Source organism: Ammospiza caudacuta, chromosome 11 (genome assembly GCF_027887145.1).
Source record: "Ammospiza caudacuta isolate bAmmCau1 chromosome 11, bAmmCau1.pri, whole genome shotgun sequence".
In the NCBI taxonomy this organism is placed as follows: Eukaryota; Metazoa; Chordata; class Aves; order Passeriformes; family Passerellidae; genus Ammospiza; species Ammospiza caudacuta.
The window spans coordinates 25,057,645-25,084,017 of record NC_080603.1 but is presented as its reverse complement, the minus strand read 5'-3'; the positions used below and the strand labels follow the sequence as shown (position 1 = coordinate 25,084,017).

General features: G+C 42.7%; 1 protein-coding gene across 2 annotated transcripts in view; it reads right to left on the bottom strand.

Moving 5' to 3' along the window:
* Nucleotides 1-25,553, bottom strand: part of BCHE (butyrylcholinesterase) — a 50,179-nt gene extending 24,626 nt beyond the window's left edge. Inside the window, exons 1-2 of one of the 2 annotated variants that reach the window (XM_058812375.1) lie at nt 25,535-25,553; nt 17,042-17,104 (exon numbers count right to left, since the gene is read on the bottom strand). The gene's annotated coding sequence lies outside the window, so the exon portion shown is untranslated. Of the gene's footprint in view, nt 1-3,083; nt 3,208-17,041; nt 17,105-25,534 lie in introns of those variants that run through there. The other variant, XM_058812374.1, reaches the window with a different exon arrangement.
* Between the last annotated feature and the right edge of the window lie 820 nt (nt 25,554-26,373).

Genomic DNA, 26,373 nt, shown 5'->3' with positions numbered 1-26,373 from the left:
ACACAGGATGAAAAATAAATGAAAATTAATTCAGAAAATGAAAAATAAATGAAAAATAAAATTCAGAATTAGCATTGCAATATATTAGTACCAAAACGGTCTGTTAAATAAGAGTGCAAGTCATCCCAGAGGATCTGAAAATGAGAAGGTGCCGCTACACAAAGCACAGAAGTTTTAAACTGTAAGTTCTTGTTGGTTATTTGTGTTGCAAAGATTGTGTTCAGTATTTAGTATTTGGTCAGTACTTCAGAAAAATTCTCTTGCTAAAAAGTGTAGAACTGGGGAAGACAAACCAGGAGACATGGAATCATACAAGCAGGCTCTGACCAGTGCAGATGATTTACCCACCAACCAAAAACTACATGAATAATTTCTTCTAAGATCTTGTTTTTCTAGAGCATCTGAACCAAGTCTACAGCCAGAAGTCATATGAAGCAGTCATACTTCTACTATTTAGAATTAATGTTAAAATGCTAAAACATCAAGGATTTTTGAATATATGAAGATAGTGCCTAATAATTTGGGTAAGGTCTGCTCTTTCCTTCCTGAGAACTTTTCCAAGTGATAATTAGTATTACCTTAAAGCTAAGTATATAAATGTTGATTATGTATCACATTTAAGCACTCTAATAATCTTACTTACCCCAACATTTTCAAATAAAACCTCAGCACCATCCTTGAAACTGAAAATTCGCAAAAAGCCCATTTGCATAAATCCATTTCTATGGTTTACATATCTGAAAATGCTCAACAAAGCTCCCTTCTATTTTTTTTTTTTTGCCAGTTTCCCAGTCACACATGGCATGCTTTGTCCTGTCCCTTTAAACAGGCCATTCTTTGTTAATGAGGAGAACTCGTGGCCTTAAAAGGAATGAGGATAATTTCTCTGGAAAATACAGCTGTGGCCCAATTTGAGCTCCTCCTGCTTGTTTGCCTGTTCTTGGAAGGAAAATGCAGCAGAGGGGTGGAAGGGAAGATTTTGTGCGAAGGGGCTCCTGATTTTGAGACAGCATCAAAGGAGCAGGGAGGAATCTTCAGGGACAATATTTTTAGCATTCATCTAAACAGACAGAAAGTAGATAAATTTTAGAGAAGATAAACATTTATGGTTGTTTTGTTAAAATAAAATAGATGAGGTGGCAAAGGGGGGTGATGGACTTCAGAGTTGGTTTTACATTCTACCAAGAATTCAGCCTGACTGAGAGAAACCTGCAATTGTCCCATTTTTGGTTAAATAGTAGAGATGTGATTTGTCAGCTCACGGGGTCCAGCAGCTCCCAGGGAGTTTGGGTCAGCACAACTCGCCCTGGCACGGGCAGGAGGCTCAGTCACAAATTCACTGGCTTTGGTTCCCCTCTTTCTGTGCCAGGCATGGGAACAGGGAATATCCGGAGTGTGAAAGGCCCCACAGGGATCATCCAGTGCAGCTCCTGTTCTTGCACAGACACCCCAGAAATGCCACCCTGGGCATCCCTGGGAGTGTTGTCCAAAAACTCCTGGAGCTCTGGCAGCCTCGGGGCTGTGCCCATTCCCTGGGCAGCCTGGGCAGTGCCCAGCACCCTCTGGGTTGGGGGAAGAACCTTTTCTGATATCCATCCCAAACCTGCACAGAGACCAAAACAAGAGCCTGTATTTACCCAAGTTTGCTAAAGCACTCTGTCTCTGAGACAACTGGGCAGAATTTACCAGGTTTGCTGAATATTTCCAACCTGCTAAACCAACACAGACTTGGGATTATTTTTCTTAACACAGCACGTTTCATTTTAAAACACTCTCAAGAGGATTTAAGAGAGGCCATAGAAGGAGAGGTGAGAAGAATGATTTGGTTTGCTCTGTAAATCTGTGCTTAAAAAATCATTAGTGTTGAGCATCCCAGGGCTTCTCTCAGCCCCTCTGCAAAACCAAACCCAAAATCCTGAAAAGCCACCAGAGCTGGGAGAAGGATAATGATGGAGGAGGGATCCAGTTGGGTTTTGGAGCGCCCAGTAACACTGTGAGATGGGAGAAGTTATTTCTCCAAGTCTGTTGTGGCACTGGTACTTCGGTGAATTTGATCACAACAAAACCACAACAAGCTGGACATAATAAAGTATTTAAAATATTGTCATTATGAAGAGAAAATGATGCTAAGAAAAACAAGAGACTTTAAAGTTCCTCAAGATTAATCCACCTGAATACTAATTAAAATTAATTATTCTCCTGTACTTTCCTGTTAATTAAAAAGAGATGGGATGAACAATGTAGCATTGCAAAATACAGAGGCAATAGTTTTAGATCATAATGGTAGTGAGAAAAAAACCCAAAAAAATCAGTTCTGTTCCTTTTAAATTAGCTCTGGCATTTCAAAGAACAAGTTGGATCAAGCTTGAAAAACACAGAAGTTTTGTACTACTCAATGAGAGAACTCATCTACTCCCAGGTCACTCTGCCAATATTAACAAAAGTAACAAGTGACAGAGGATTATTATTACACCTTGAATGCCTGGCAAATATTACATTTAATAAGGATTTTAATGCTGCTTTAAACCAAACTCAGCAACGTAAAGCAAACCGAGCAAAACAAACATTACTTGATTGTTACAATGAGAGTAAAAGGGTCAGAAGATTGCTTTAGCTCGTCAACACCAGCCCAGCAGAGTTATACCAAACAGTGTATTTGCACATTGTAAAAACCTGCTGCTCTAGTAGTTTCCCCCAGCAAAAGTTAAACATACTCTACTTTTGCATTCTTATTCAGCGAGGGAACACTATTTATCTCAAAGCCTCTTTCCTCCCCCTTGCAAATCTTTACCCAGCCAAAAAAAAATCTATACACCGGACTACATAATCGCTATTTAAATAGGAAAGATGGTTGAATTAATAAGTGATTTCTAGCTCAGCTTAATTTACTTAGCCCAGGATCCCTTGAATAATGCCAAGCTCTGCTACACACGCCGTTCCATTTGCAGAGCAGAGACAGCTTCCCCCGGAGAGCAACAAATGGGCAGAGCAGAGCATTCCCTGCGATCCCAATCCCCGCGCAAATCAGGCTGAACCGCAAATTATCCCGGCAGGCAGAGACGTGCAAAGAGAGAATCACTTACCCTGCTTCTATTACAAGGAACTACAAAGTTTTTAAGAGTGGGGCTCTTGGGATCCCTGGGGGAAATGCAGCGGTGCAGCTGCTGCTTTAAGCCCGTAAATTGGCCGGTGCTGACATTATAATCAACTCTTTCTGACATGGAGCTCGCGAGAGTTGGCAGCAGCCACTTGATCTGCCTCCCATCCCACATCTGCTCCCAGAGCTGCCCTGGAAATGCTCCAGGGACAACCCCAGGCTGGGCAAAACCAGGCACAGGGCTGGGGGAACACAGGGATTTGCTCTGTGCGTGGGGCATCTGTTTATAGGAATAAATAGAAATGTAAATATTTCAAGCCTCTCATTTTGCTTAGAGCATTCTCACCTGTAATTTTTTTTCCTGTACTCAAACCTCAGATTTTCTTTGTAAATAAGTATTTTCTTTGTAAATAAGTATTTATTATTGGTTTTAGCAGCTGTGGCAGATAAAACAGGAATGTGCCCTGCCTGGACATGTCAAGCACCAGCTGCATCACTTGGCTCCTGCCCAGCCAGGCCGTGGCACAGATCTGCATTGTCCCCTTCTGATTTTAGGGTTAAAAATGGGACCTGTGTGGTGTCACATGCTGCTCGCCCTCTTTCCTTAACCCTCAAACAGGAAATCACCCGTGGTGCTGCGCACACCTGAAATCCTCCTTTTTCCTGAGGCTCCTGAGTATTTTTCCTACCAGAATTCCAGGCCGCAGGTGCAAAGCCAGGCTGAACCACGGCTGGAGGATGTGTCCCACACCACAGCATTAAAGTGCAATAATTCTGTAGGGTACAGATCAAAACAGAGGCATGGGGAAAAGAAAAAATTTCATACAACACCCTTACAAACTTTCTTGTCAAACCTCCTTCCCTGAGCCACCCCAGACAACACCCCATGGAGCTGGGACTGCTGTCCCCCAGCAGCATCTGCTCTCTAGCTCTGCTCTGAAGAAATAAAAAAAGCAATTTTTCCACAATTTAAGCTTTTTTTCCCTGCTGTCCACATTTGCTTCCCCCTTTAGAGCCGAACACAATTACCTTCCCTGTTTAATAATCAAACTACAGCTCTGTTTCAATTACACAAAAGCAATATTTGGCAACGCACAGAAGAGGAATAAAGCAGAAATAAAAAAGTTAAGGATGAAGTTTATAGACCTTAATATGGAGATTACAAGTGGGGTTTTTAAAGCCAGCATGGGAATTAGTGTTTTAACAGTGGAAAGTTCAAGAAAGCAGGATTATTTAATTTCTCCTGGTAATTTTACCATGTCCTTTAGGATCAGACCTTCCACAGGTATTTTGCATGGATATGTTCACTGGAGAGAATTTGTCCCACTCTAAACCCAAACCACCATTGCAGGGGTTGAGACTGGCTGATTTTTAGGATTCCTTCAACTCAGGCCTTTTGAGGATTCCATAATTTTATGAAAAATCACTAAACTTTCTGCACAGAACTGTGCAATACAGTGGGATTTCAGAATTCTTAACCAAGATTGTTAATTCACCAGTGTACTATAAATATTCAATAATAAAATAACATAATATAATATAATATAATATAATATAATATAATATATATGTAATGTAATATAATATAATATAATGTAATGTAATGTATTGTAATATAATATAATATAATGTAATATAATGTAATGTAATATAATATAATATAATATAATATAATATAATATAATGTAATGTAATATAATATAATATAATATAATATAATATAATATAATAATTAGCAATAAATATGTATTAATAAAACTTTAATAGTAACATATTTAATAAAAATTTAATAATTTTTTTATAATTAGATTAATTCAGAATTATTTCTGGTGACAGCTCTTGCTGATGAAAACCTTTCAAGTGCAAGAAACACTGAATGGTGCTACTCAAACTGAGGCAGTTCTCAGTGTTTCAGTATTTGCTGCCTTTCTCTGCTGCCTCCTCAGCCCATTTGGGGACGTGTCCAGGTGACACACACTTCCTTCATTTCTCTGACATCAGAGGGATGAATCATAACCCCTAAATCTTGTTAGAGGCCACTTTAAAGCAAATTTCAGTTGCTTATGACCATGCTCGTGCTCTCAACCTCTTTGCCTTGAGCAGCAGAGCAGCAGCAGGAGACTCAAACACTAAAAGCTGCTTCTGGCTTCATCTGTTTTCAAACCTTGTCCGTTTTTTCCTTCGTTTGCTGTTGGGGCTGTGCCTTCCCCTCCCTGCTCCTCTTCAGAGAGCCCAGGGCACCAGGAGCAGCCTCCTGCTCCGAGGCACTGCTTTAGTAAATGCAAAATGTGGAGTTTTCTGACAAGGTGACCCTGGGATGAGTGAATCCACTGTTCTCAGGCTGTTTCCGAGGCATCAGGAAACTCCAAGTTCAGCCTTGGGGTTACCTGGATGTCTTCAGGTAAATGTCAGCCCTCTCCACTGCTGTCCTTCAGCCCAATGTTCGGCTCTTATGCTGTATTTTTAAAGAAAACTAAGCCAAATTCTCTATTTTTCCCCTCTTTAATTAAAAAAAATTAACATATAAATTAAAGTTTTACAACTGTGCACTGTGAGAGGAAACACTTCTTTTTAGTTATTACTTAGCTTGCTAAAAATACCTGTGCAAAAATTAGAGATTAACCACATTTAATGCCCTCAGTAATTGTGTGGAGAGTCATCATTTTCTCAGTGATCCTATGGGAGAGTGGAAGAAAAGGAGGTGCAAACCAGTGGAGGTTTTATATATATTTTACGTATATATAAATATACATTTATATTTTATATATATGTTATATGTTATATGTTATAGGGTATATAGTATATAGTATATATATTTTTATATATATTTATATATGTATATACACATATATATATATGCTATACACCTACATACATATTTGTATTTATACTCTTACTTTTATGGGTTTTGCCTTTTTAAAAAATATCTCTATCTATCTATCTATCTATCTATCTATCTATCTATCTATCTATCTATCTAATGAGGTTTTATAAGGAAATATATAAAAACCTCACTTAGGGTGAGGTTCTTAAAAACCAACACAAAATATGGAAGTGTCTTTTTGTTCTTTCAAATGTGAAATCATTGTCACATTGACACGGGTACTTTGATCAAAGAAATGCCCAAGTGTCTGAAGAAATGAAAGCAAAGTTCAGGTCTAGGGAAAATGAATATTTGTTAGTCTAAGAAGCTTAGAGAACAATAAATATCATATATAAATGTATATGGAAATACATAAAAATACAGTATTTTTTACTTAGTTAACTATAGTATATAGAACTATAGTACATATTACTATAAAAATATAGTATTTTTTTATTATTTACTTCACCATTATTGCCCCTCAGGATTTTACCTAAGTATTATTAATATCTTAACTCACACACATTCCATATTATCACAGAATCATGGAATCCCAGGATGGTTTGGGTTGGAAGAGACCTCAAAGCCCACCCAGTTCTTACCCTGCCATGGCAGGGACACCTCCCGTTGTCCCCAGGCTGCTCCAAGTCCATCCAACCTGTTCTTGAGCACTTCCAGGGATCCAGGGACAGCCACAGCTTCTCTGGGCACCTGTGCCAGGGTCTGCCCACCCTCACAATTCCTAATTCCCAATATCTCCCCTAAACCTCCTCTCTCTCAGTTTAAAGCCATCCCCCCTTGTCCTGTTACTCCATGCTCTTGTAAATTCTCTTTCCATTGATCTTCAGGACTTAGCAGAGCTGAGAAATCTTTGAGAGAGAAAAATATTTGGAGAAATACGTCTCAGATGTTTCTGCTTGAAAACATGAGCCTCTCTCCCAAGGTGTTCTCTGACCTTGCACATGAAGATCCCGTTCACCAGATTTGGTGCTGCCCTTCTAAGCCACCCACAGCTCAAAAACAGCACCTGGACTCCTGCCTGGGTAACTGGGCTGAAAATCTTTGCAGGTGTCACCTCAGAGTAAAGGATGTCACACACCAAGAGTGGGCATGTCTGAGGAAAGTAAAAGTAAATGTAGGAAACATCCTTATTTTTTTAATGGCTGAGAGGGAAACCAACAAGACAGTTATATCCAAACTGCATTTGATGTCACTTCTGTGAAGATGTGAGGAGGCTGCTTTAAAGCTGAGCCTTGCTGAACTCCCCTGGGAGGGCTCAGCTCTGTGTCTGATCCCTGGCTGGATTTCCACGCCGAGCATCTGCACGACCTTGGCTGGAACCTCTGAGCAAACCGCCCTGTTGTGAGAAAAAGCTGCGAGGGAAACAAGTAAACTGCAGCTCTACGAGCTCCAAGAGGTCAAACTGCAGACAGGGGGAAGATTGCTGAGAAGGGGACAGTTAGCAGCTCAAGGACTCGCGGGGAAACACATCAAAGCTGCGAGCTGGGAAATTTTCAGGTTGGAAAAAAAGCCCACACAAGGTAGGAGCTCAGCAGCAGCAGCAGTAGGGAATTACTGATGCTCAGCTCTGGGGCTTGCAGCCACGTTGTTCTGCTGTGAATATTAGGAAATAAATCATTGCCTTGTCCTTCGAGCACGTCCTGCTTGCAGAGCATCTTTCCATGCCCAAACACAGTGACCCTGTGGGGTTACACCTCTCAACCATTTCTGTATTTCTTTTTCCAAATCCCACCCTTGTTAGGAGACTGCCCACCTGTATATCCATGGATTTAAACCAGGGACACACTAAATAAACATGCACAGGGATGAAATGTTGCTGCAGATGATTGAAGCTGATGGTCAAACCCATCTGAAATTCTATTATTTTGCTTATTCCTCACCCCAGAGGAGTTACAGGGCCAGCAGAAGTGCCCAACAATAGATCTGAAGGGTAATTTGATAATATCAGGAAAAGTGTTTCAGATACACACCATGAAAATGGGTACCAATTTATTAAGTATACAGAATACACTAACCCTCATGCAAAATATAATCATTAAACATGATTATATTTTCCCCTTATTGGTTCAATTATGATCTGCTGTACCTTTCTCCTTATTACTCTAATTATAGATCAGTATAATTTCCTCTTTATTAGCACAATTATGGTCTGTACTTGTATAAATATCTTGGAGAAATCAGACCGACTGAGAAAATAGAGCCAGTGAAAAGATAAAGGTATTATTATTATTATTATTATTATTATTATTATTATTATTATTATTTTGAATGTTCACATATTCTTAGTTCCTCGAGGTATTACATAATTCTGTATCTTATCTTTTAGGGATCAGGTTCAATGAAGAAAATAAAAAATTATTAATATGTGCTCAACATGACTTGCATGCCATTATTGCAGCCTGGTGTTTAGCTTGCAAGAAAAAACTAATTAAATTATAACTTAGGTTTCACAGATTTCTGCAGACAATTAATTAATTGATTGTATGACTTTTTTGCCTTTATGTTTCCTGTTTCTTTCCTATAGATAGTAAAGTTCTAATTGTTTAAAATACAGATATTTGAATTCCCATGATCACCTAACAACAGCAGCTCAAAATTCACCATTTCATGCCCTCCCATACCAAAACTCTGTGAATAAATAAGAGGTTTGGTGGATCAATGAGCTCATTGAATCTCTTAAGTAGAATTTGTATCTAAAAAGTAGAAATTCTTCCCAGTCCTCCCAATTCTCACTATTTTAGGCTTTGTCTAACATGATCCTCTGCCTTTGAGTTTCTGCATCCACAAGAGAGACGACGTCTCTGATGGAAATGCCATAAGGATGTTCAAAGGTTCAGCCCAAGCCACTGCAGCTTTCAGATTCCAATTTCATCCAGCACGGTGCAAATAGGAATGTAAAAATTGATCCTGACTCCAGGACCTGCTGGGACCTGGGGGTGGGAAGCTACACAGGGAACAAATTCAGCGTGTCACAGTCCGCGATCCCATTAAAGGGTCACAGCTCCTGAATGTGTCACAGCCACGGATTTTAGTGGGAATAATTGGGTGTTTGTCATGAGATAAAGCCTCAGGTGCCCTGCTGTAGGTCTGACGTTTGTGGAGAGCAGGTTTGAGAGGTTCCTGCAGCCCCCATGCAACTGGGCTGCACCTCCCCTAAACCATGCTCCAGCAGGAGGAAAAGAGTGGGGATGGAGGGATTTAAAAGATGTGTGCATGTGGCTCTTGGGAATGGTTTAGTGCTGGGCTTGGCAACGCTGGGTTTGTGACTGGACTTGATCTTACAGGGCTTTTCCCGCCTAAATGATTCTGTGACGTGTTGGTCAACATCAGCACACACTTTTCTTTTTCCTCATCATTACAAAAAACATTCCAGAGCCATTTTCTCTTCATTTTCTGCAGTTCCCAGCAGATTTTATTTTTTTGGCTTTTCTGTTTCATGAAATAAATGTAACTTTGGTTTAACAGATGAGCCTGGGAGAGGTTGTACTTATTTTGTTACCACATGCCAACCTCTTCCAAAGTGTCTTGCCAGATCCCATTGGGAACAGGCTTGGGAAAGCTCTTCCCTAGCACAGAAACAAACTTCTCAGGCTGGGTGGCTTTTCAGCAGAAGGCCACTTTGTCCTGTGGATGTGCAAGTGTTGTGTAAGCAGGAAAACCTCATTATAAACATCTGTGCAAATTGTTCAGGAAGACACTGTGGTGGGTGAGGAGCAGATAATCCATCATGGGACCATCTGCTTGGAAAAACAGCCCTGGCAGAACAGGTGGCTTCCTGCTAAAATACAGGAGGCTCCCTCAGGTGTTGCTGTATGTTTATATATTAAGTACATAACATTAAGTGAAAGGTAAGAGGATGTGCAAAATATGATGCTCAGTATGGATTTTGAGGGCACAGATCGAAATATTGAGGCCACATTGATTCCGAAGCTTATCCATTTAGAACTATTAGGAAATATTTCATTATAGAGGAGCTAGAATTATATTTAATAACAGTGCATTCTACTCATGATCATCCTGCCCTATGCAGATCCCTGATGGTTCAAGCACCCCATAAACTTCTCTTTCCTTCCTCAAACTTTCATTTGCATGATGGAAACTGTACAAGCCTAAAACATCAACTTTTCCAATCCCTTGCCCTCTATCATGTCAGAGCATTTCAACTCCAAAAAAGATCCTGCAGCATACTTTCCCTTAGCAGGAGTTGCAAGAGGTCAAAACAGGAAGGGAAAACTTCAGTGCAGTGCTGGAGAACCTGGCAGAGCTCACTGACCTCGGCTGGGGAGAGGAGTTTTAGTGGCTGCAGGATTGTTCTGATTCTCTGCTCATTTTCTCCCTTTTGCCTGGAGGCAGGTTCAGCACAAAATGCATTAAGAGAGTCCAGGGCCTGAAAGACTTTCTGTTTAAGCTGTCAGACCAAGGAGCCTGGGAAATTGAAAGATGTGCCCAAGATCATAAGAAAATACTGGATTGCATTCAGACACCCAAAAGTTAGGGACATCACCATAATTTTGGTTTGTTTAAAATACCCCACTGTTATTGCTGCAGTTTCCTAGGTTTTCTCTCAATATATCACCAAACATAAGGACCTTTTGATGGTAATCTTGACTAAAAGCATCATTTCCATCCATTCCCCACAGCAAACAGAAGTCAGCCCTTGGGACTTAAAAGCTGCATTTTCTAGAAGTCACTACAGGCAATAACCAAAAGATGTTATGTAGAATATTCCTGGGCTCCTTGGCTGGCAGCCACTCCCTGGGGAAGGAAAACCACCTGGGATCAGCCCGCCCAGGAACTGCCAGTGCTTCGTGTTGGAGCCACCAATAATCAACCCCAATGAGAATTGCAGTGAGGGTTCTGTCTGGAAATGGATTTGGAAAGCAGGGATGGAACCTCGTGGCACAAATCCCTGTGCCTTCATTTTTGCCAAAACCAAAACTCCCTCACACTGGAGAAAGCCCACAGGGTTTCACATGGACTGCCTTCCCTCAGCTCCCCTAAAACAGAATCACAGCATCATTCAGGCTGGCAAAGACTCTCAGTCTATTTCCCAGAGCCCCTGGAGGAATAAAGCATGATGGTGAGGACTTGCTCGGTGAAAGCGTTCAAGTAATTTTAATTTTTGTGTTCACGCAAAAGAAAAAAAAGAAAAAGGGCAAATCCCATCATCAGCTGCTGAAAACATTGGAGGGTTTGAATGTCACACAAAGAATTGGAAGTGCCTGTGGGGTTGTTTCTCTGATTGAGCCCATTTGTACCTGTATCACAAATGAGCTGCCCTCCCCACTGAAAGGCCATTTACCAGTGGTTCGGATTTAACCATTGCAAAGGGAAAAGCAATTTGCTCACCCTCCTTTGCTGCCTTTCCTCCCCTCCTCCTTTTATTCCACACCCCCTCCCCAAATTTTAGTCGCAATTCATGTTGCCAGAATATCTGCAGCGATGTCCTTCCACACAGAGTGTAAATTAATTCCTCTAGTAAATGTTAACAGCAGCCGTAAAACAGCAAAATAAAATAACACCAAGAAAAGCAATCAATAAAAATCTGTGTGAAAATTAGGTATTGGTGCATGAGATAGGAAAGGGCCTGAATCTGAGTGTTTTACAGAGAAACCTGGAAGCTATTCCAGAGAAGATGGGCAAGGAGTAAAATTTATCAAATGCTGCTGGGGTAATTAAACCAGAACAGACAGGAAACAAGAGGTTTGACCAAAGGGAATGCAAGTGAATGGATGCAGCTCTTTCTGTGCTTCCCAAACCATTGTCCCTCTGGGCTTAGGTGACCCCAGAGTGTCACCATGCAGATGATTTCCAGCTAATGCTGAGACAGGGGTTACCATGATGGGTACCTGGGCAGGGGGAATTTCGTTTGTGCTGGGCATCTGGTGCATGAGAAATGGGGATTCAGTCTCTGGGATCAGCACAGAGGTTCTCCAGAGTGAGAGAAAAAAATACAAATTAAAAAAAATATATACAAATAAATAAAAATAAAGCAGAAGGCCTGCACTGCTAACACCACCAGAACTTGCTTGGAAAGCTGTGCTGGGTCACTCCATGGCAGGATTCATGCAAGCACAATCAAATATGAGCAGCCTCAGTGGATAAAACCTTCCCATTTATGAAAACTGGCATCTGGTGGGAGCAGAAAGGTGGGACCCACCCAGGAAAACCCACAAAACAACTTTTGTCAGCCCACACAGGGCATCCCCAGAGGAATGTCAGGCAGCAGGAGCTGACAGAGTTGTGTGGAAATGTTTATGGGAAGCCCTGAGGAACTGGGAGGTGTTTGCCTGGGACAGAGCCAGCCAGAAATGGGGTCTGGAGCTTTTGGCAGGACCTGAAATGGAATCTCAGCAGCAGTGAAAACAAGAGGTGGGATGAGGGCAGGCCTTGAGGAGGAGCCTGTCCAAAGGCACAGGAAGGGCTCTGGCACCATCAGGATGAAATAAACCCATCCTAACTCAGTTATTAGCATTGCATCCCTTTGACACGATGCCTGGAGTGTTTCTCCGCGGGGCAGCTGCTGGACTGTATCATGTCAGAGCACAGCATGCAGCTATTAATGGCTTTTAATGTGATCCTCTGGATCCTGACAATACCTGCCATTAGGCAGGCCTTAATCACAGGATCACAGGTATTGATATGCTTTAACCATTAAGCAAAGACTCAAAATGCTCTTCATTCACAGGAAAATTATGAAACTTCAAACCAGAGCATCCACAGACCCAGTGCATGCTGGAAGAAATCTAAATTTTTATACTCCACGTGTCCACCTATTTTTGGGCTAATGACTGAGAGTTACAACCAGCTTTTCAAAAATATAACCAAAAAATATTGCCGTGCATTTCCTTGGCAGACTGCTTGCATCACTTTAATTTAGGAAGCAAACTGTGTTACAGCAACCACAGACATGTAAATGAGGCAAAAAAAATGGTGTTCTTTTTGCTGCTTTCCAAATTTAAGCTGACCTAAATAATTTAATACAAAATTTACAGCAGTGAGAACACAATTTGGTGGACAAATATGGGAACACAGTGAATTTGTAGGACAGATTTTGTACTCCTCTGGGTAAAGCATGATTCACCATCTGTGTGTACTGAAAGCAGCTTTCACTTTGGGGCGAAACACAGTGCAGACCCTCTCTATTATCCCTCAATTTAGCATGGGAAAAGGAGAATTTTCCTATATCCCAGCAGGAAAACTGGGGTTGTTTTCTGAGGGAATGTTTGACATTAATTTTTCAACATTTTGTTCTCTACAGATACCTGAAAGGGGTCCCAGCTAGGTGGGTCTTGTCTTTCAGGTGAGAATGACAGAACCAGAGGAAATGGCCTCCAATGGGTTTTGACTGGATAACAGGGAAGATTTCCTCAGTGAAAGGGTGAAAGGCAATGGAACCATCCCTGAAAATGTTCAAAAACTGTGTGGGTGTGGCACTTGGGAACAAAAAAAATTAGCATGAACAACTTATGAATAATTAAAGAAATATAGGCATTTTAATCTTTCAGTTATTATGGTAACAGTGCAAGCAATATGCTTTTATTCCTTTTGTTAGAATTACAAATTTGTTACTGACTTCAATAGGTGACTTTAGTTTTTAGAATTATGACAGGTGGCAAATTCTCAGTTGAAAAACTTTGCAACTGGAATTTGCTTATGACATTACTGAATTAATGCATATGTGTATGCCTTAACAGATCTAAAATGTTACAAGTAAATCCTTTGAGTTTTCTAGGTTGATCTAGTAGCATTGCAAGTAATAATGACAGAAGGATTATGAATAAACTTACTAACATACGTTCTAGGATATTTTTAATACACAGTGGCCTGTACTTGAGACAGAAACGTAATACTTTCTTAGTAGCTGTAACAGAATCAGCTATCAGAGACTTGTTAATTTTGATTTTACAAACAACAATAATAAACACTGTACTATGAATTCTAGGGCATATTTAATAAGCAGTTGTGTATTTTTATAACCCTTATGTGACACCCTTTCTACAGTTTTACCCTTAGCACATGTTATTAGTGTATTAGAGTCCGTGGAATATGAGAACCTTTGTACAGTTGAAGCAGTAGAGGCTGTGGAGCTTTGTTGATGTTTGAGGCGTAGAACTTGGCGTTGCTTTTGTTGGCACTGCTTTGGCTGGAGCTGTTAGATTGTTTTTTGTTTGCATCTTCGCTGCCCGTACTTAGGGTGTGAGGGTGGCCTGCTCCTGCTGCTGAGAGGCAGCTGTGCTACGCGGCCAATGCCATTTTTTTGGGCAGCCTTCTTTACCAATATTCCTATGTAATAACACTCTTGGATGCTTTTAACGCCCTGCAGGGGCTCTCCCCATGCTCTGGCAAGCTTACCATTGCTGTCAGGAGATGTTGCAAGGTTCTGAGGGGCTGTGGTGGTTGCAGGATGGGCCATGGCGTTGGAGTGGCTCTGCTTCCGGGTTTGACATCAGCAGCTCTGGAGGATGTAATTCCCAGAGCCGCCAATGGAGGCAGCGTTGAGGGAGAGGCCACGCCCACTAGGAGGCGTGGCTGTGTTTCTCAGAGGTTGGCATGGGGCAGGGCCATGCCCGCTGGAGGCATGGCTGTGTTTCTCAGAGGTTAGCATGGGGCAGGGCCATGCCTGCTGGAGGTGTGGCTGTGTTCTCAGAGGTTGGCATGGGGCAGGGCCATGCCCACTGGAGGCGTGGCTGTGTCCCCTGAGGTTGGCATGGGGCGGGGCCATGCCCGCTGGAGGCATGGTGGTGTGCTCAGGGGTTGGCATGGGGTGCAGCCACAAACACTGGAGGCGTGGCTGTGTTTCTCAGAGGTTGGCATGGGGCGGGGCCATGCCCACTGGAGGCGTGGCTGTGTTTCTCAGAGGTTGGCATGGGGCAGGGCCATGCTTGCTGGAGGCGTGGCTGTGTTCTCAGATGTTGGCATGGGGGTGTAGCCACACCCACTGGAGGCGTGGCTGTGTTCTCAGTGGTTGGCATGGGCCAGGGCCATGCCCGCTGTCTTCTCAGAGGTTGTGGTTTTTAGCTCATGTTATTAAAGCTAATAATGGTTTTTCATCATAATCTATGTCCCATTCCTCAAGAAGAAGTTTCTATTCCTTTAGAACTGGCTGGTCTTGCACAGACAAACCTCCCCATATCTTCTGTGGGGTTTTTCTTGTATTTTCAGCTTCTCCGGGTTTTTGGTTTCACATAGCTCTTTGGCTATAATTTTTGGAGAGTTGGCTCCCTGATTTTTTTCAAGCTTTTGTCTTACAGAGCCCTTTGGCTGTAATTTTTGCACTTTTTTCTGCAGGGTCGGCTCTACTCGCCTCTGTCTTTTTCCAGCTTTTTGCTGTGGGGACAAGCTCTGCCGGCACTGCTCTGTGTCTCCCTCCTCTCTGCCCATAGGACAATTCTTGGACTATTCTTCATTACATCGGGGTCACCACATGTTCCCACAGCAGTTGAGCGTCAGGGACAGAATCCCCAACAAACCTCCACTGGTCACCAGCAAACAGCATGTTTGATTGTTCTGAGCTGGATTTTATGGGCAATTCAAAACTCCCGGGTCTGGACAGCTCATTTGTCTGATCTTTACAGCCCCCAGGTGCTGGACCAGTGAAATACTTGCACGTTGGGAAAGATGTTTTTGGGTGAAGACCCTGTCAGTCAGCCCAGGGGTCAGATTATGGAACTGGGCTGGGTTTCTTTTTTATAACCACATTAATGCTCACCTTCTACTGTGACATAATGTGGCAAGAGGAAGGGTTGGACTCAAGGATCCTGAAGGGTTTTTCCAACCCTAATGATTCCATGACAGGAAGATGTCCCTGGTAGTACATGAAATTATTCCTGACAATCCTTTGTGCTAATATGAAAATGTGGAATAACTTTGTGAAACAGCTGGGGAAGAAGAGTAGAGAATTAACCCTGTCAGTGCTGCCCCAGGCATCACCCAGCACCCACAGCAGGAGGAGATGTCAGCTCAACCCAGCTGATCTGAGCTTCTCCAGCCAGCTATCAGCTCTGTCTGCTGCTCCTGAGCAAGGCACAAATCAGTGTCTGAGCTGATGGGTAATAATTACAGTGATCAAAGCACATCAGGCAGGGAGACCTGACATCCCTGTGCTTGCCAAGGGTTTTTAGACATCTGAAAAATACTCTGGTTTCTCCAGTCTGAAGCAGGATGTGTGGGAAGCCAGGACAGCTTCCATCTCCGGAGTTTGGTTTCTGTCCATGGTTATGGTTGGCTGAGACACAGCTCAACACCCTTCCCATGGCGGCTCCAGAGGGATTCAGGAACTGCCTCAGTGGGATACAGAGAATGGTTGTGAACAGCAGCATTTGGTCTTTGATCATTTTGTCTTCTACTTCAGCACTCAAGGTAAAGAAGGCAATTTCCTTCCTTCCTTCCTTCCTTCCTTCCTTCCTTCCTTCCTTCCTTCCTTCCTTCCTTCCTTCCTTCCTTCCTTCCTTCCTTCCTTCCTTCCTTCCTTCCTTCCTTCTCCTTCCTTCCTTCCTTCCTTCCTTCCTTCCTTCCTTCCTTCCTTCCTTCCTTCCTTCCTTCCTTCCTTCCTTCCTTCCTTCCTTCCTTCCTTCCTTCCTTCCTTCCTTCCTTCCTTCCTTCCTTCCTTCCTTCCTTCCTTCCTTCCTTCCTTCCTTCCTTCCTTCCTTCCTTCCTTCCTTCCTTCCTTCCTTCCTTCCTTCCTTCCTTCCTTCCTTCCTTCCTTCCTTCCTTCCTTCCTTCCTTCCTTCCTTCCTTCCTTCCTTCCTTCCTTCCTTCCTTCCTTCCTTCCTTCCTTCCTTCCTTCCTTCCTTCCTTCCTTCCTTCCTTCCTTCCTTCCTTCCTTCCCTTCCTTCCCTTCCTTCCCTTCCTCCATCCTACACTTTTACAAAGATCTTTGTACAGTTTCTCAGAAATTTTGCCCTGTTTACGTAACAATGAGTTTCCTCTGTAACAAACCAAAGCAGAATAACAAACATTTTCATGAATTTCAGCAGGATTCACATACATTGGGTCACAATAACATAAGAGAAAAGAGAAAGCTTTAGAGTCAGTTTAAATGCATGAATCACACACACCTGCAGTGGACTCCAGTGCTTTCTTGAGAGTGATTGTGAGTCATTCCTCAGCCATGGACTGGGCTAAAGGACAAAGAGGAAGCAATGAGACACCTCAGCATTCTCGTGTGGAGACAATCCTATAGGAATATTCACTGCATAAAAACAATGAGCCTTTTGCCCCAAAGCACTTCAGTCCTCCTGAGGTGGCTTTGAAAATCCCTTTGCTCTCAGCTCAAAAGCCACACAGGTGAAATCAAATGTTCTTTGTATCAAGTCAAGCAGGATTGAGAATAACTCTGGGACTCCGAGTCTCTGGAATGTCCAAGGCCAGGCTGGATGGGGTTTGGAGCAACCCAGGGTGGTGGAAGGTGTCCCTGCCCATGGCAGGGGTGGAAGTGGATGAAATTAAAGGTGCCTCCAAACCCAAACCTTTCTATAACTCCATTATTCCATGAAAAAGCCTTGCCTAGTGTCAGGAGCAGCACCAGCACTGGACTGGAATCCCCTCTCTAATCACAGTGGCTTTTGTCCCATCCTACATGATGAGAAAATGAACTGAACATGTAGTTTGCAAGATGTTTTGTTCAGCACCCACATCTGCATTACTGGCAATCACACAGCCTGTGCTTCACAACCATGCAAAACACAAAATGTAATTAATTTTATTTGAAAATTCTCTCTGAGCAATTTGCCACCCGTTTCATTTCACTGCCACCTCAGAAGTTACACTCTGAACAACGCCACTTACCCTGAAGACACACAAGAAAGAGAATAAATATTATTATTGGTGTCTGAATATTCAGTCTATGTAAATGCATTATATACCTTTCTTGGCTTTGTCATAATAGAAAAAGCAAGGCTAACTTCCAATTTTTTCTGCTCACACTTTCCTTTTGTCCTTTTTTCTGTTTTTTTTTTCCCCCAAAATTTGCATAGTACATATTGCAAGATTTTTTTTCCTCAATTATATCCCTCTAGTTATTATCTTGAAAGCAAAATTCAGACATATCCAGCACCCTGAGGTTTCAGAATCGGGGATGTTGAGAAGGACCTGTTACTTCATCTTTTTTTTGCATATGCCCTTGCAGTCTGTTGTTTTCTATTTATTCAGAAAACCTCGGGTAAAATGGAACCTTACAAATGAATTAATGAAAGCAGGCTTCAGGTCTGTGCAGGCAACGAGCTGGGTTCTGGGGAAGGGAAATTCCTGTGCAGATCCTGATGCATTGGAATAACCAGAAACCACCAGGTTGTGCTGTTGCCCTTAAGCAATGCACATCACCACAGAGCTGCGCTCAGCTCCTGGCTGCAGTTTGTCTGGGAAGACCCTGAAATCCTGGAAAACCACTTCCCTCAGACTCATTTTCACTTGTGATTTTACAGCTCAGTATTTTTCACCCCATTTTGGCTCACTTTGAAAGCCATCATCAGTGTTTGCTAGCCAGGAAATTCAGGTAGGGAAAAGAATAAAAATAAACAGTAAAATCAAAAGTAGTAAAATAATGAGAATGAAACAATAAAATTAAAATAATTGAAAATAAATCAGCCATCAGCATAACCTTAGGATGCACTGCACAGCTCACCCAAAAACTGGCTGTTTTTTGGGATAGTTTATACCCAACCTATTTATTTTTCTTGAAAACTTCTAAACAAAATCAATCTTTTCAGGTTTCCCATTGCACGTTTTCTAAGTACACCACAGCTAAACTGAGCAGATTTGTTCCTGCAGGACTGAGCCCCTCAGGCAGTGAAGTGACCCAGAGTTACTTTCCTATTCTGACTGAAGAAATGTGTTAATTGCAGAGGAGGAATAACACTTTTCATTAAATAAAGAATATTCAAAAATGGCCATGCTGAATCTGAACAAAGGTAAATAAACAAATTATAAAATTACACGATGGTTTGGGTTGGAAGGGACCTGAAAGCCCATCCAGTCCCATGGCAAGGACACCTTCCACTGTCCCAGATGCTCCCAGCCCCAGTGTCCAACCTGGCCTTGGACATTTCAGGGATCCAGGGGCAGCCACAGCTGCTCTGGGCACCCTGTGCCAGGGCCTGCCCATCCTCACAGGGAATAATTCCTTCCCAATATCCCACCTAAAGCTCCCCTCTTTTGGTTTACAGCCATTCCCCCTTTTCTCGTCACTCCATGTCCTTACAAAAATTCCCTCTCCACCCTTATTTCGGGCCTTCTTTCAGAAGAACCCACATAAAGTCTCCCCAGACCCAATTCTCCAGCCTTTCCTCCCAGCAGAGCTGCTCCACCCCTTTGCTCATCCTGGTGCCTCCTCTGGACACTCCCCAAATGTTGGGGAAGTTTGCAGAAGTAGAAGAGCAGCCAAGCACAGAATTACACAGAATTAAAGTGAAACTTTCTAGCCAACAAAAACCTGAATCTCAGTAAAAGGTGATGTTTTTGTCTCCTATTGCCACCCAGAGGTTTTTCTCCCTTGAATTGATCTGAGCACTTTTTCCAACCTTGTAAACATTTGGAGTCCAGAACATCAGGTGCCCGATCCATATGACAAATGCCATGAACCATGGAAAACCTCCTTGTGGTTTGCTTTTGAACCCACCACCTGCCAGCCTCCAATGTGATAAAGGAAAAATCAAACCTGGCAAAGATCCGAGGCTGGATGCTGATTCTTTCCCTCAGAAATGCAGGCAAGTGGATAACACCAGTTTTAGGGGTTTGTGGCGCGACAGATGAGACAGTCCCACCACACAAACCCAAACTGGGGCCCCAAATCTTTAGATTTAGAGCAAATTACTGAGAGTCACATTTGGACATGATTTAGTTGAATTTACATCACTAAGTAAAAAAAAAAAAATTGTTTATTCTCCTCTTAATTAACATTCCCAAAGATTTTAGGAGTCTTGAACTACCCTTGAACTTTTCCCCTGGTGCTGAGGAGCTTTTCCACGTTGTGTGCTTTCCTCCTCAGCTGATACAACACCCACCTTCTCCTACCTTCCCTCAAAGCACTCCAAGGAAAAAAAGCTTTTAGCTCAGCTTGAAAAGAAGAAGGAGGAAGAATCCTTTTCTTTCATGCACCTCGGTGGGAATACAGCAGCTCAGGAGTTGTTAGAACACAAGGAACACAACTCAGGTTATTCAGCTCCCAGGTGGGAGCCGGGGCTGTCCTGGCTTGTAGAGCACAACTTCAGTAGCAGATTATGTTCTGTACAATGCTTTTCTCTCCTAAAATAGTCTCCCAAAGGATACAACCAGGATTTTTTAGCTACTGAAATTCACAGCAGCACTTCAGAGCCTGCTCCTGTCCATCCATTTCACTGAGATGTGAATCTGTCCTTCCACAAAGAGGGTAATTATCTGTTGGACATTCTCAGATTTCCTCCTGTCTAAATTATCGACAAGCAGCTGCTCCTATGTCGAGTTCAGAGTCTCAGATGGGCTGATAAATGCGAATATTTAACTCCAGAATATCTACAAAGTGGGGAAAGAGGGGGAAATCCTCGCCCTCCCTTTGGACTCGTTCAAAATCTTGCCCCACAGATCTATTGAGTGCCATCAGGAAGATCTACAGAATAAAAGCTGTCTGAAGATGATCATCTAGTGCTGGTTTTAGAAGGCTTTTGACCCAATCCATCCCCAAAGCTTATTAGGGAAATTTGAAAGCTGCAGGGTAAAAGGTAATTTTCTGCCATGGATTAAAATGCATGGGTGAGATAGGAAAAACAAAGAAGAAGAAGAAAGTTCTAATTCTTGACATACAGAGAGGTTAATGTGGAGTGCCCCAAGATTTGCTGCTGGGATGGATTTATTTTGTCCCTTTAAATCCCTGGCATAATGCAAGAAGTCCTGGCTTACTCAGCACATATTCTGCACTTCTCTTCTGCAATAAATCCTTGTGCTTGCTTTAGCTCAGGCTCCTGAGCTGCTGTGCCCCAAACTGTAACAGCCCCCACAGGACAGTCAGGGCACACCAGGAGGGAGCTCCATCTCCATGTGGTTCCACTTCCCCAGAAATATCCCCAGGGGGGAATCTGTATTACTTGTGATTTCTCATAATTCAGAGTAAAGACATTTTTTTCTTTTAAACATCCTGCCAGTCTGAAGCTCTGCAAGGTAGATAAAACATATTTTTCCCTTGTATATATATATTAAAAAATAATTGGGAACTATGCTGGTGCTGTGGAAAATGTTGCTGTTATGTTGTGTGAATGAATGGCATCAAAAAGATTCTTTAAATCCAAAGTAAACTCTGTCTTGAAGGTTTAAGTGATAGCACAAAGGTGTGCAGATGTTCAGCATGGAAATAAGCCAGCACATGGAGCCAATTGGAAAAGACAGTGGAGGAACTTTCATTCAGATAAAGATTTATGAGTCTACCAATAGAGACACTAATGGATTCAGGTTTGGACGTTTGGATGTTAAAAAAAAATTAAACAACTCAGTAAAAGTGTCTGCTTATTCTTCAAAACCACCCCAAAGTTGTTAATGTGTTCATGGCAAAGAAGATGAAGCTCAAATAAATGTTTGGTGGTATTGCACATCCTCTTGATTTTAAATTGTTTCAGTCATGATACAGAAAATATGGAAAATGTTCTGAAGAAGCAGACAGGAGTGTCTCCAGGGCAGCAAGAGCTCTGAAAAGTCTAAAAACAGTTTTACACAGGGTTCTGCTCCCTTTTGACCATTTCAGCTGTGCCATGTCCCAGAAGGTGACAGGCTGGCATGGGCACGGGGTCTGAGAAACCTGACTCAAACATCTGGGGCACATAAAGATAAAAATCCTGAATACCATGAATGCTCATTATTCCGAACAGAAACTGATTCATGGTCAGTCCAGCCCAAAAGTTCTCTTGGAGGTGCTATTTCATAAGCATCATGGCAGCTTTGTTTTCTGACAGAAAACAAAGCTGAATATTTAATTTCCATTGTCAGTTACTGCAGCCATGATCCCAGAACATCAAAATTGATATGTGGGACTCTGGAATATTTTCATTTCCATTATAAATAATCCTGCCTGGTGGAGGACACCTAAACCACCTCATTTTTCTAAAAATGTCTCTTGGAGCTTTCCCAACTTACACAGTACTTTTACCCTTTTGAGAATAATGGAGAGCTGAAGCCAATAATTGTATTTTATTTCAGGTTTTGTGTTGCACATGTAAAGAATTCACCTTCTATTCAAGACTGATGATCCTTTATGGAAGAGCATTTGACACTCACTCATGATTGGAAACTTTACTGCCCTTTCCAGATAAACCTACACAAATCTCCTTTTATTATAAATTTTACAATTTCTTCCCTTTCTTAATGGGAAGAACTTGTAAAATACACTGCATGCATTTTACACCTATATGAAGGAAATATATTTCTAAGTCACTCCAACCTGTTTTCCATTTTTTGGGGATAAGAAAACAAAATTACTTTCTTGCCATCATCCAAGCAAACTTTTTCCACCCTGTCCTTATTTGAAAGCAGCACTCTTGATGTGGAAGGATCAAAACTATTACATCATTTTTTTTTTCATTTTATGTCTTTGAGGTCAGTCTGGTAGAGCACAGGTCATTGAAAATGATAGTGCCACCAAGACATAAAAAATAAATAGTTTGTGTAAAATACACACACACACAGAGTGGAAACTTCTCCAGATACAATTTCTCTTCAAAAAGCTGCTTTATGTAATTCCATATTGACTAAAGGATTTGCAGGGGAAAATACATCCAAATTAAAATCAGCCACTTTAAAAACATGGAAAGAAAATTGCTGTGTAACAGCCACACTGCTGCCAGAGAAATCCAAGTGCAGAAAAGGGAAGAGACGCCTTTCTGAGGGTTTTACAGCTGGGAAAGCCTGGGAACTTTATTTTTCAGAATTCTTAGAAATGCAGTGATTTGCTGCTATTGCTCAGTGAAACAAGAGTGCTGCTTATGGAAAAGTGTTTATGCAGAGATTGAGAAGATGAGGAGCTCTGGAGCAGCCTGTCTGCTCTATGATCCAAAAACCCCAGCCCAAATCTGTAAAATGGCATTAATCCCAAGAGGAAGAACGCAAAGATTTAACCAAGCAGCACTGCAGGATCACAGGTGTTAATCAGCTGAGTTACCTGCAGCATCCACCCCAGGTAATGATTAACTTAATTAATTGTGCCAGCTCTGGCTGTTGCAGGTGCCCTTGGGGTCAACTGGGAGAGAAAAGGGAAGGGAGAAAGGGAAAACTGAGCACAGTTTCTGTGTCCTGAGGAAGCTGGGGAAGAAGAAAGAGCCACTCCTCAGGGCTATCAGGGAGGTTACATTAATAATTGGAATTTTTAACTGCAAAAGATCTGGGGTGTTGATGCCTTTTATTGGGGCTACCTAAACAGAGAGGCCAGACAGAGTTAAAGGAATAAAAAGCAGTTCTGTTTATTGAAGTCCTTCAGGTTCACCCAGGGCAGACCAAGTCCCCCAGGGCCTACACCCAAACTGCCCCACGGCTCACGGCTTTCACACTTTTATAACTTTGGGCCATTTGCACTTTGGGGGTTCATCCTCCAATTCCAGCTCCAGGTAATGAAGGCATTGAGCCCCAGTTTGCTGCCCCAGCTCACTTTTGTTTCCATCTCTGGCCCTGAGGCAGTGAGGTGTCCTTGACTGCCAGGCCTGGAGAGGAATTGTTGTGTCTGCCCCAAATGGGACAGCAGTAGCTGGCACAGTACATGGAGTTTAGAGTCACACACTAAAGAATCACAGGGTTACAAATAGATGAAAAAATATAAAAACCAGAACCCTAAGGCATGAGGGATGACCTGGACAATGTCACCAAACTGCCCCCTGTCCCTGCAGGGCTCAGGGGTGACAGCAGTGCCAGGCAAGGCCGCGGTTCCTGAGGAGGTGCAGGGGAGCTCTGCAGGACATATTGGGGGCTCATCTTCCAATTCCAGCTCCAGGTAATGAAGGCATTGAGCCCCAGTTTGCAGCCCCAGCTCACTTTTGTTTCCATCTCTGGGCCCTGAGACAGTGAGGTATCCCTGATTGCCAGGCCTGGAGAGGAATTGTTGCGTCTGCCCCAAATGGGACAGCAGCATCTGACACTGGGTGTGGAGCTCAGAGTTACACACTAAAGAACTGCAGGGCTACAGAGAGATGGAAATAGAAAAGCTCAAATCCTAAAGCATCAGTATCAGCAGGGCCTTGGTGAGCTGTGACCAGGGGTTATCTGAAAGGAGGCTCCAAGGAGCTTCCCCAGCCCTGAAATCTCAGAGCTTCTCCTGCAGAAGCAAGGAGCAGGCTGGAAGTGATGGCAAAGTTCAGTGTCTGAGCTTTGTGCACAACCACAGCACAAAGGAAAACACTCCTGAAGCCTCAACCCTCTGGCACCCAGCCCTCCTGAGCCCTGGAGGAGCAGGAGATGAGCTCAGAGGGGAGTGCTCCATTTGTGGTGTTTGTTACACACCTGCACAGCCACCTGGGAGTGGCATCAGCAGGAACAGGAGCACAGTTGAGAGTGCACTGATTATGGCTGGATTTTTGGAGACTGGGGAAACTCACAGTGGGATCAAGCAACAGACTTATAAAATATTTCAATTCCACCTTGATGTCCTGCTAACACTTTGAAGAGAAAAGAAAATGTGCACCTTCATGATCTTGTTGGTTTGCACCACCAATGCTAATTGTCCCTCCAATATTCCTGTGCCGTTTTAAGGCTGGCATTGATTTTTTTTTTTTTTTTTGACCACACTAGATTTAGGTGATGTCTCTTCCTCCCCTGCAGCTCTGCTTGTTCCTACACTGTTCCCCTTTGCACAGAGGTAATGCCCTGTACATTTCCCTGTACCTGTACATTTTGTAGAGCCTATCATCATTCCTCAGTACTACACAGAGGTGTTTGCATGTCCTTTCTGGGGTTGGCTAAGGTGAGATTTCTCAGTATTTAAACAAGGCTGTAAAGTATTACAACATATTTAAGTGCTTATCCACTCTTCAGAGCATTTCCTGCACAAACTACTCCAGTGGGTGTCACCCCTGCCCATGGCAGAGATGAACTTCAAAGTCCCCTGCAACCCAAATATTTCTAGGATTATTTCTTTTGCTTTTAGAAAGCACCAACACCACAACATTGTCCCCCATCAGCAATCAGTTAATTGTCCTTTTTGTGGTTCCCACAGAGGAGGAACTCCCCAATTTCCTGCTTTAATCCCAAAGCCAGGGCCAGTCCTGTGCAGCAGCTGCTGCAGGTTTTGGGTGCAATTCCATGGTTTTCCTGGATTTCTGCAGCCCTGAGCACCCTCCAGCTGCTCTGCTCTGGTGTCTGTGGAACCCAGGAGGGGACAGTGCAGAGTTCAGGACTAAAGGACATCACAGAGCCCCTCCAGCTGTGCTGCTCATCCTGCACCCACTGAAACATCAGAGCTGTGGAGTGGCATCAAATTAAGCCAAAATGTAGGGGGACAGCAGGGCTTTGTTTATCCACCACAACCTGCCTGTCTGATCGCTTCAGCACCTCCACCTCTCCCACTTTGAGCACTCTTGGGTCTGAAAAGGAAGCAGAAAAACACCAACCTGGAGAGCTGCTTTTCCCGTCTGGCTGCTCCTTTCTCTGAATGAAGGAGTTTCCCTGGGCCAAGAGCTGACTTCCAGAGCAGCCAGGTTACTTCTGCCCAGAATTGCTGGTTAACCTGTCAGATAAGCAGGAAGTTCAGGAGCCAGCAACACCACATGACTGCAAGGATATGCTATTTTTTATCTGTAAATAACGTACTGCAGTAATGACACTTTGGCAAACAAGTGAATGAGCCACGCACACATTTCTGCTCAGCTCTGTTTGCACATCTGTGCTTTTCCCACTTTGCTGAGACCTTTCCCTGATATTTCTTTTTTTTTTTTGTAGTTACTGATATGGCCAAGGTTTTATATTTATTTTGAAATCCTTTCCAAGGTCCCAAAAAAGTACATTTATGTGGATTAAATTGTTTTTAAAACCATTTGGAGTTTCAATTCGTGGGCTTGACTTGTCATTTGAGTGGAATTTACATTCCACATTGCTTTTATTAGAAATAAAGAAGCATTAACATCCAGAATAACTCAGTTATTCAGCTTTCATGTCTGGTATTGCTTGGCTGTTCAAGTGTGGGACATCAGCTCAGGGAGAAAGGGCTGGTTCTGCTCAGGGAGCTGCTGGAGCATTTAACTGCTTCCTTTTCCACTTCCCATTTTCTGACAAAAAAACAAAACAGTTCTTTTTGGTTATTTTTTTTAAATACTATTTTCTGGGAACAAATTAATTGAGTAGAAAACCTCCATCAAAAAAAATGTCTGAAAAATAATTCCAGTTGAAGAAAGTCCACAGTTCAGTTCTCATCAGATCTTCAGTGTTGTCACTCTCATGTGTCCACCTGGGT